Genomic DNA, 10,054 nt, shown 5'->3' on the forward strand with positions numbered 1-10,054 from the left:
TTGACAAGGGTGTTAAGGAGGGAATCTGGACTAGTCAAGGCACTTAGAGAACTTGGATGCGGGACTTATGGATTCTATTGCTGGCTTTCCCACCAACTCACTGTATGACCCAGAGTGGATCGCTTGGTATGTGTGTGCTGCAGCTACCCCAGCTGTACAATGAGGATGATAATGTTTATCTTCTCTATGTCATGGTGTGAAATTTATGAGAAATACATTAAACTACAATACATTAAACAAGCCACTAAAAAGAAAATAAGTACTGCTAAAGACATTTGGTAGTTATGTTGGCAAAAATCCTGAAGTAGATGAGTAATGTGCATCCTTCAACCTCATAGTGCTAGTGACAGAGCACCTCAGACATAGTGAGGTGACTGGCTGAGACAAAGAGTTGGTCACATTATTAGGAAGCTGGGGTCAAATTGAACTAGTGTCTTGAGAAGAGATGTGAGGTCACCTCTGACATAGAAAGAACTGCATGCATACATTCATGCACAGATGTGTCAATCATTGTACTTAAAACTGCAAAGAAGTGGGAGATTCTTCAAAAAATACTTTTGTAAGCCTGTGAATGAGATAATGTTCTGATAGTTCATAAGATGTTTTGTAATTTCTGATAAGTAGGTCAGTGCAGCTGAGATCTGCACTCTGGTATCCTCAATCCAGAATACCCATCACAAATACTTCCCACACATTCATACAGAAAGAATAATTATCAATACAGTCTTGCCTGAGCATTAGATATTGTAGACAATCCTGGTACTGGATCCAGGGAGACATGCTGAAAGTCATGGAGAGCAACTCATCTAGTTTTAGGAAAAGGGCACTGTCACTGGAGCTGCTCTAATTCCTGTCAGATCTAAACACGTCCTTCTCCTGGTCATTGGCAGTTTGGTTATTGAAAGACATCTGTAAGTAATACAGGCACAAGGATAGAAAACTGATACTGTGATCCAAGGTAAAATAATCAGGAACTGTGCATGAAGAACTTTTCTAAGGAGGACCAGTGCAGCACCCAAATTCGGGGTGTCTGGGCCTCAACCTGGAGCTCAAACCCATCCAAATCAGGATGATGAGTGTCACATAGAGCCCTGCATCCCAGTGGTGATAGGTCTGGCCAAGGAGGGGACAACAGGGCCTTGGCAGCTCCAAGCACAGGGTTCAAAAGACCATGAACAAAGAGCAAGGCCTGGGAGGAGCAGAGACGGATGAGGCCCCTCCAGGATGGGAGAGCTGGGGGTTTCCTCCCGCCAGGTAGAGGAAGGAGCTTCAGTCTCCCAATTCCTGGGAAGCTGCAGCATCTGCACTGTCCAGGCAGCATCCCTTGGCAGCTGCAGATGAAGCACTAAGTAGCTGCAGCTGCTTCCCTGTGGGGCCCTGCCCTCAGCAGTTGGTAGCAAGTCTGTCTTATGCAGTGCTGTCTGGATGCGCTTGTGTCTCCAGAGACTATATGGGGAGCAGCTGAGTGTCCTAGGCCATATGCCTGACTCTGGGGAATGGAAGTCTTTAATTTCCAGTTGCCAGTGGCAAAGCCAGACTTATCAGTAGAGCTCTTCAGTGTTTTTGCTGTTGGGTTGCCCAAGCTGTGAGCCCAGATATGTAAAAGGCAGGAGTGTGGCACATGGCCAAGCAGCTCTAAGCGCAAAGTCAGCTGAAGGAAGGTCTAGTTTGAAAAGGAAGAGGCTACCAAGTCTAGATGATTCCAAGTGTTGACAATCAGTGCTTTTAGGATGATAAGCTTTGATGTAGTTCGGAAGATCCAGCTTAGGAACTAAACGACTGTCCTGGAATTGGTCCCAGTCCCACATGTGAGTCAGGCCAAAAGAAAGAAGAATTCCTTCCTCACTCCTCCTTGTTTCTAATATCCTCTCAGTAGTTAGATGATAATCAAGAATTTTAGATGAAATTCAAATGCAATTGGTCACTGTTACCAGCAGGGTATAACTATACTTGCACAACTGTATAGCAGAAATATAGTCAGATCTTAACAGTTACATTACTTCATATCTTTTCTGTATGTGAGCAACGTGTTATTTGCCAATGTATTTCACAGTCCTAAACTCAGGTGACAATCTGTGTTGTTATCAACAGAATTATAGTTCTCTTTTTTTTCAAATTCTATAAAATTCTCTGCAATTTTTCCAGTATACATCTTTACTGAAAAGTCTGCTTTACAGAATTATACTTCTACTGAATTGTATCAACAGATTAAAACTATAAACTGTTTTCCCCACTGTGGTTGTATCATACTGTCCAAAGACTATGCAAATATTTAAAGAATTAAATGATAGAGGACTCAATGTTAGTTTACATGAGGGGCCACACAAAATTTCTACACTTAGAATGAATTGGATTTGGGTACAGCAGTCAAAACTTAAATGTGATGATATATATATGCCAAATTCAATTGATTTTCAGTCTGCAGATAGAAGAATATCATTATGTATGCTCTGCCAGTAATGTTTAAGAAAATTCATACATATTAATATATCTAAATTAGGTTATCTAAATTATGACGGCTTCTCATAGAATAAACCACTGCACTGTCTTTCCCAGAAGCTACATAGTCTGTTGAGGGACTGACTCACCTCCTCAGTGTGACCTTGAAGGAGACTCTCGCAGCTCTTTTCAGTTTGAGGCAACAGCTGAGAAAAGTAGTAGCTGATTTCCACGACTGCCAGGACTTATTGGAAGCACAGCAGGAGATGGCTGGAGAAACTAATTCCTTCTTGTGTCCTCTCTTTGATATTAATGTCCGCTGCTATTTGCCACCATTCCCAGGGAGGCATATAACTGAACTGTTTTCCTTGTCCCTCTCAAGTCTCTTCTGTACAAGCACAGATTCTGTTAGAAATGCTGACCATTTGCTGCCACTTCTGGGCTGAGGCTGAAACCCAGAGAGGCCATCATCTCCCCAGGCACACGTTTACATAGAAACAGATCTTCTGAAAACTGAAAGAATTGCCTAGATGCTAAATTGAAGGGAGTTTCAAAATCTACTAGCTCTCCTAGGACCTGAAGACAGAGGTGGGCGTTGTGGATGCAAGTATATCCAGCTGATGGACTTTTCAGGCAAGTTGCTGTGTTGTGAGAGGAGCTCACCATTAGCACAGTATCCACAAATCTGAGTGAGTGATTGATGCATGGTATGGTGCAGTGGCATGGGCTGAGCAATAGCCCTGCCTTAAGTCTTTGCAAGGGGAAGGTAAGCTGACTTCTAACTCTGAGCTGATGGACTTGGCTTACAAGACCAGGGAGACTGTATCTTTGCCTCTGTTGAGAGCAGAGGGATAGGTCTCCCCATTGCTCCTGAAGTACTTCTACGCAACAGATACAATGCTGTGGGGCTGGAAGAATGAGAATCTGTGAGTGGAAAGACCCTGAAAAGGACAACCTCACAAAGTTGTCCAGCTAACCACCTCTGTTAGAACCACTGCCAACAAAAAGTTGGATGGATGTTAGTAATTGTAAATCGCTCACTGAGAGACTCTGAAGCACTCATTCACTGTCTGGACAGTTTCTCAAGAGAGAGTTTGCTGTCTTATGGGGGCCACATTCCCAATATCACAAAGAGGCTACCAAATTTGGTAAAGCCAGAGGACTAATACAAATGAGGCTGCAATGAGGAGACCCTGAAACAACAATCTGTCCCTTGGACAAATGTTGAAGGGATCAGGAATGCAAGTATTGTAATCCTCTACCTTCCTAGGTGGAGACTGGGACTCAGAAAAGAGACAGTGGATTAGGTGAATGATTTCTTGTGTGGATAGCACCGTGCTCAGGGTTTTGGGTTCAGTGATTTTGGCTGCATCTTCAAGAAGCCAAGCATGTTGACACCGGATGGGATGCAACTGATCAGGTGGGACAAGAATGTTCTGGGTAGTAAACTGGATAGACTCACAGAACTTTAAACTAGATTCAACAGGTGGAAGGGAATGTATTTCTGTGTGACAGAGAAGGGCCAAGGGAAATACCTCTAAGTTATCCCAAGGGAATTAGGAAGTGTTCCTCTATAAAGCTATTGTGGCCTTCAATCCATTTGAAGTCCTTTTGTAAAAATGCACTCAGCATAGGAAACAAGTAGGAGTATGAAAACATGATGCAATTAGAAAACTACTACCTAATCGCTATCACGGAAACATGCTGGGACAAATCTCACAACTAGAACACTGCAGTCAAAGGCTGCAAGCTTTTTAGAAGAGGTAGGCAGGGAAGGAGGTGTGGGGATGTTGCCCTCTATGATAAGAAATCTACAGATTGCAAAGAGCTGCCTCTGAGAAACAGCTACAAATAGACTGAGAGCTTGTGGTTAAAAATTAAGGACCAGACTGATGAGGAACATCTGGTGGCCAGGGTCTACTATAGGCTGCCTGATAAATGGGAGACGGTGGTTGAGGCCATCTTGCTTCAGCTGCATGAAGCATTGCAATCTCAGGCTCTTGTCCTAATATGAACAGTTCTGCTGTTAAAAAAAGGGAAAATTCTTCAGATTTTAGTAGGCAGCAGTAAAACAAAAGCCATTTTGACTGAAAGAAAGGACTATAGACAATTTAAAAATATTGTCAAAATTTCACTTTTGACTAAATACAACAAAACTGCAAAGATTAGAAATGCAGATTAAAACTGTAGCTTATTTATAGGTCCTAGTTAATAGTTAATTGGTAAAATCATTCCATAACAGCATACGTCAGAAGTTTGCCAGAACTTGCAACCCATGACATTAGCATGGTTCTGGATAAGACTTCTAAGAGTGGATTTATGCATTTACTGTCCATAGCAAACATATTTAGCAGATATTTATTTGTATGATCATTATTTTTTTTATCTTAGAGAGCAAAGATGACACAAAGAAAACAGAAAAACAGGCATGGAATATTGAACAGCAATTCAGCTGGGAAAAAAAATGAGTTAAAACATTTGAAAACTTTGGTGATCCTTGAAAAAAAGACAGTGAATTTTTCTGCTTTTTGCATTGTTCAAGCACAAACAAAAATATTTCACTGATCTCTTATTATTAGTATTGTTATTTGCTGATCTGCTCTTGGTCACTGGCTGAAGATTTCAGCAACCAATCTCAAGCAAGCAACTATTAAGTGATGTGAATTGTGCAGCCACCTCCTCTAGCTCCTCTAGCCCAGAAGCCACGTTGGCTTAGCCCTGTGCCTGAGACACTGGGTCTCTGCCCATGCTGGGACACGTCTGCTGCTTTTTTCTTTGCAAATTGAGCCAGAAGCAGAACTGAGCATGTATCTCAGAGACACAAACAGACAGGACAGTGACATGTCTGGTCACATGCCGTTCCAGCCAAGGTCTGTTTCAACAGCAAATACGCATAGAACTGACACAAAACATGGACATGAACAGCTGAGTCCCATTCCTCAAGTCCAGAGAGCAAAGGCAGAAGATGACTAATGCAGATATACACAGAGTTGAGAAAAGTTCGTCAACTATGACTGAGAGTTTTGTTTAATGTCATTATCTCTATTTCTGTTTTGTCAGATATATGTCTCTGTAGTTTTGCTTATCGTTCTCCCTGCTTCTCTTTTTATCATTCCCATTCAGAAATTCTTATTTAGACAACATTGCTTGAATCAATGTTACCACATTCTGTCTATTTTCTTCTTAATTAATACAAATGAGTTTATTTGTCACCATTGACTCCTAACTGAGAAGTCCTCAGTCATATATCACTGCTGAAATAATCATTTCCACATTCTCAAATGCTCTCGTGATTGACCAGATTTGGCTCCCATCATGGCCCCCACTTCTTATTATCTTATGTTGCATTGGATAAGTTCCTTCATCAGATACACTTAAAAGAACAAACACTCTCCTTCTACATGCCCTTCCAGCAGGGGAAATAGACTATATAATAGATTCAGGTTTTCAAGGCAAAGTGGTTAGGGAAAAGTCAGTTGGACAAGCTTGTAGAAGTCAAAGATAGAGATGAGCAACAGATGAACATCATGGAAAAACACTGAACATAAAGGGCTCCCGTCGATACAAATAGCACATCTTTAATTCCCTGAAGTTGAGTTTTTTCATGGTAAAATCAAAGAAAGTTTGCAGACAGCCTATTATGGTCTGTCCTTCTTAGAAGAAAAAATTCTGAAGACTCAAGTTCAGTCACTTGATTGCTCACAGGATTGTCCTCAAAAGGATTTTGCACTGCTCGTATTTGGCTGCAACATTTTTTTTCTTTCACAATGCTGAACTTCCTCCCATCAACAATTAATTTATATTTCCTGGCATGCAGACATATAAGTTTCTTACAAAGAGACTAGAAAACAAAGTATCCAATTTTAATTCTTGTATATCGTCACAGACCTTGGAGAATTACACTGGAGAAAAATATGGCTCATGTTTTCTTAGTGCCCTGCACTATGCCAAGGAACATTTTCAGGTACAGGAAGGAAATCATTTTTACTGATAAAATATTAGCATATTCCCTGTCAAGATTTTGACTTGTGCCAGCTGCCACTCTCCTAAGTAGATTCAAAAGCATAACTGGACGTTTGGCATTTTCTGGGACCATTACCAATGCACAGCCTACATCCAGCCGCACCATTCTTGATACAGATATAGTTTACTCCAATAAGCATAACTAGTACTATGCCAGTTGGCCTAAGTTCCTGGACATGTTTAATTACTAGTGTAGCATAGCCTTACTATAAAAAGTTCTTGAGCTGTCACAAAGATACCTGTCCCTGGGAAGAGAAAGACCCACTGGAAGAGTAAGCAGTACCCTGATGCAAAAAAAAAGAGAAAAGGATATGGATCCTGACCTACTAACTTTCTTCCATTCCTTTTTCTATCTCTGCAGGGCTGCAGTCCCCTGGCACTGGGAGCAAGGCATGACACAATCAAAACAGAAGAAGCAGAACATGGTCCCTGCATACAGACTGTCCTGCACAGCAGCGGGATGTGAGCAAAGCAGTGCTGACATTCCCATGGAGGAGAGGGGATTCAGTCATGCTGAAAATAGATCCCTTCTGAGATGAAGATCAGGCAGCTGCTTTACTCTTGGCCAGCCCTGACAATATAGCTTTCCCTCCCCCAACGTTCTGTGACTGTATGAGAGATGGGAATGAAAGGTTGTGTCTTAGCAAGGTAGCACAGGGAGAGTGGGCAGATGGAGGCATCTCAAGACCGCTGGTTTGTGTCCCCCTAAAAACTTCCCCCTCATGTGTTTTTGTCTTGGTGCCATTCATCTTATGAACTGGAAACTACTTCAGCTGAAATAAGCATAGGAATAAGGAAAGTTAGAACTTTAGATTCTGTGAAAACTAGTAAGGTTTTTTCAGTGTATTTTGCAAGTGTCTTATTTGGAAGCTAAGGAAGCATGCACTGGACAGGTACTTACCCGTCCTCTTTCAAACGTCACTGATTGTGACATTTGAAGACTGTCTAGACTATTCAAGGAGTAGCAATCAGCAGCAAATTAGTAGCTGGCTTATGGCTATTAAGGAGAACAGATCCCCCGACCTTCATACTGGGGCCCTTATCTTTCAAAGTCTTCATTAACACCCTAAGTCATGACACAGAATACACCCAGATAATATAATGGGGGGGGAGGGGAGGAAGTGAATGAAGACCGCACATGGAAGAGTTTCAATCCAGTGGGACCTTGATAAACCTGAGTCAGACTAACAGAAGCTCAGTAAGGTGAAGTGTGGAGTTTTCCATCTGGAGCAGTGTCAGCTGTCTATTGGCTGGTTCAGCCCAGTTCTGTGGCTAGCAGGGCAGGGGGACCTGTGGATCTGCGCCCTGGAAAAGGGAAAAGGGTAGAGAGATGGGTCCAAAAACCAAACAGCGGGAATGATGCGAGGAGAAACAAACTAATTTACTAAATAAGATATCGGAATGCAGGATAACACACTATAATACAATATAATACAAGATAATTAGAATTGGAGCTAATAAATCAAATATAATGAGTGTCTGAAAAGCGAAGGCTTTACTCTAATGCTGAGGCAAGACAAGCAGTCGGGGCGAGCAGAAGGGACTAGAGCCTGGTCTCGTGACTTCGCCAGGTGTTTCATCTCCACTCTGAACGCAACGTTCTCTGGAGTATGTAGCTCTTCTTCTCTTCTGGGACCAGTGCCCAGAACTGGAGCATTAATTCTTTAACTCCCAGTGCGCTACATGATGCTATGATGTTGAGTATGTATAACCAAAAATCATAAAACCATGACAAGCAGTATAACCCCTAGGACTGGAGTCAGCCCTGCTGGGACTGGTGTGGGCCTCTGGTTTGAATACAAGCTGGGAGTGTTTTCTCACTTTGAGGAAAGCAAATTACATACTGACACATGCTAGGAAAAATATGTACAACAGACTGAACGAAGGCATTCCTTCCCCTCTAAATTTGGGGCTAGTGCATCCATACCTGGAATACAGTATTGCATTTTGAATTCTAGAGTTCAAGAGGGATGTGGAAACATGGAAGGGATCCGGTGAAGGGATGCCAACGTGATGATTGACCTAGAGCAAATTACTTGGGCTAATACACCTATAGCTGGATTTATTTAGTCTGATGAAGAGGTAAAGGGGTGATCTAATGGCAGCCTACAACTATCTGTATAGCAGCTATAAAAATGATATCTGTACCAAGTAGGAGTAGATGATATATAAATGGGTAGCACTGGATGAGTCAGATTGATATTGGGAAGATAATTTCCACAAGGAGGGAAGTGCAGTTTGGCAGTAACTCATCCAGGAAAAAAATAAAAATAAAAGAGAGAGAGAGAGAATGCTGTCTGGAATGTTTTTGATTTTTAGCTAATTAAGATCATTCTCTATACAGTGGTACAGGGCTGGGAATTCATCTGTGTCAAACAGGTCAGACTGGAGGCTTCCAGACCCACAAACATTTCTATGCTTCTTGCCCTAAGGAAGGAGATCTTGCAGGAGAGTAAGGGATCTCTTCCTCTAAGTCAATGATCCTAAGTTTTCACCCTTGGAACTACCCTAAGCCTGCACAGTTAGAACTTGTCCCTCCATGAAAAAATGTTTTTACAGCTCCATGGTTACTTCTGTGTCTGGGAGAGTGACTGAAAAAAACATCATTGTTCTGTGCTCAACAACTAATTTTTCTATATCTTCTTTGAGTCAATGCATACTACTGTTAAAAGCACTGCTGCCTGGCAATCAGTAATATTCAGAGCATAAAAGAATCACAGAAGCACAGAATTGTAGGGTTTGGAAAAGACCTCTAGAGATCATTGAGTCCAACCCCCCTGAAAAGCAGGCTCCCTGCAGCTGGCTGCACAGCTCAGCATCCAGGGGGGCTTGCAATATCTCCAGAGAAGGAGAATCCACAACCTCACTGGGCAGCCTGCTCCAGCAGAAAAGAAGTTGCTATCGATATCTGATTTACTTTTGTAAGGTAATGCGGCTGTGGAAATAGCAAAGCTGCTTGTGGAAATACTACTTACTACATTCAGTGGGTACTACAATCCCTCTTACCTGTATTGGTTATATTCAAACCTGACATGAAGATCATCAGTGCTTCTCAATTGCTATGAGATTTGGTGGCTGTTCCTTGTTCATACAAATGCCAAGAGGTGATATGACAGGTAAGCTGGAGCCCTCTCATTTCTTTGGGGACACTACAGTCCATGTTGCTTTTACACCTCAAGTTTCCTACTGTATTTTATGACAATTCTATCAAACAGCAATAATGCTTCCTAAGTACTCAGTAAACTCAAATGGGAGCTTTTCCTAGTGTCTTTTCTGCCAGTGTGAGACCAATCTCTGACCTTTCCTCTGTAGTGAGTTCCTACTTCTACCCCATATGATACTTTGCTAGCCCCTCAACTCCTGCACAACACACTTCAGCCTGTCTCAGGCCTGCATCAGTCCCAGCCACTCAGCGCCTCCTCTTCTCAAGAAGTGCTGGCACAGCTTCACCCTCTGCAGCTCCTCCTCACTTCTGGGTCCTGGTTAACAGTCCAGGGTCTGCCAGGGAGCTTTGGCACCCAGGCAACCTCACTAAACCAAACACTGGCTATGTGGGTGTAAAGTCAGTAACCTTCCTTCCAATCACAGGGTA

At 42.3% G+C, this 10,054-nt stretch overlaps 1 long non-coding RNA gene across 1 annotated transcript in view; it reads left to right on the forward strand.

Annotated features, from left to right (window-relative positions):
• Nucleotides 1-7,245, forward strand: part of LOC149915334 (uncharacterized) — a 31,806-nt gene extending 24,561 nt beyond the window's left edge. Inside the window, exon 3 of the long non-coding RNA XR_016459137.1 lies at nt 6,824-7,245. This is a non-coding gene — a long non-coding RNA (uncharacterized LOC149915334). The remainder of the gene's footprint in view (nt 1-6,823) is intronic.
• The last annotated feature ends 2,809 nt before the right edge of the window (nt 7,246-10,054 follow it).

This window comes from Phasianus colchicus, chromosome 20 (genome assembly GCF_987193195.1).
Source record: "Phasianus colchicus chromosome 20, bPhaCol1.hap1.1, whole genome shotgun sequence".
Lineage (NCBI taxonomy): Eukaryota > Metazoa > Chordata > Aves > Galliformes > Phasianidae > Phasianus > Phasianus colchicus.